At 35.3% G+C, this 1,426-nt stretch overlaps 1 pseudogene; it reads right to left on the bottom strand.

Annotated features, from left to right (window-relative positions):
• On the bottom strand, positions 1-146 carry LOC134362329 (U2 spliceosomal RNA; annotated as a pseudogene).
• Between the last annotated feature and the right edge of the window lie 1,280 nt (positions 147-1,426).

The following is a 1,426-nucleotide window of genomic DNA, read 5'->3' as shown; positions in this document are numbered from 1 at the left end:
TAAGAATCCCTTCTCTAATTTATACTATATCCACCTTACTTAGGTACACATTTTTTTTTTTCTTCCTGTTTTGGCAGCTGGCTGGTGTGGGGATCTGATAAGAACAGATACTACACTTGATCTTAGCCAAAAGGCCGAGAAGCGATGGTGTGGGGATCTGAACCCTTGACCTTGGTATGTGTAAAACTGCACTCTAACCAACTGGCTAACATTCTTATTCTAATTTCCTCCCCATCCAGGTGCTAGGATATTTCCTTGACCTAGTGACATAACTTACCATGGAAATTTTGTAAAGGGTGGAACAAGGGTGGGACGTCTGAACTCCTAGCGCTCTCCTCTGTGTCAGGCATTTGTGGAGACCAAAACAGGGAATTCAGCTTCAGTGCTTAATTTTATATTTTCTTTTAAATAATTATTAATTAAAAAATTTATTACAAAATATATAAAGAATGCAAAAGGTATGGACAATAGCGTATAAAATATCCTTGTATTGCATCATATCTATTTCAGCTTTCTATTTTTGAAGAACCTAAGTCACTAGAGACAGTTACAGACCCTGTGTACCACACTCTGATCTCATTAGTCTTTTTCTTTTCCCAGAGATTACCACTATCCTAGTTTGGGAGTTCATCATTCCCATGAACATTTAAAACTTCTAATTACATATAAGTGCATGATTATGTAAAGAATAGTTTGCATGCATTAAATAAATGGTAATAAATGGTATTAATTTATAATTTTAAAAAAGTTATCCATGCTAACATATTTAGCTCTGGTTCATTTCCTTCAAATGCTGTGTTAATATTCTTCTGTGACTTTAGCCCAATTATTTTATTCATTCTTCTGTTGCTGGACAGTATTTTGAAAAGCAAATATATATATATATATATATATATATATATATATATATATATATAGTTATTGTTTCTAGATTTATATTTAGATGACTTCACAAATTGTGCATATTAAGTGCCAGGTACTATTCTAAGCACTTGACAAACAGCAATTCATATAGTTCACATAGAAGGACTGTGAGGGACTCAGTATTATTTCTCCATTTTACAGATGGGAAAATTGGGGCACAGGGAGAGGCTAAGTCACAGAGAGAAGTTAAGTTATTTTTTCAAGGTCACATTGTCAGTAATTGGTGGGCAATTTCCTAGAAGTGAAGCTGGTGGATCACAGGTTATGTGCATCTTCAACTCCACTAGGTATAGCACTGTACAAAGTAGTTGTGTCGATAGGACCTCTCAGAGAGATAAGACAAAAGTCCAGAGCTGCGGAGAGTAATGGATTAGGAGACCAAAACTGGGTATTAATCTAGAAACATTCCTTGCCTCCAGAATAGGGACTGAATTATATTCCCCCCAAATTCATATATAGAAGCCCTATCTCCCCCAATGTGACTGTATTTGGAGATAGTTCC

Source organism: Cynocephalus volans, chromosome 13, assembly GCF_027409185.1.
Source record: "Cynocephalus volans isolate mCynVol1 chromosome 13, mCynVol1.pri, whole genome shotgun sequence".
In the NCBI taxonomy this organism is placed as follows: domain Eukaryota; kingdom Metazoa; phylum Chordata; class Mammalia; order Dermoptera; family Cynocephalidae; genus Cynocephalus; species Cynocephalus volans.
Note: the sequence above shows the minus strand (reverse complement) of the source record. Positions and strands in the feature narration are given on the sequence as shown.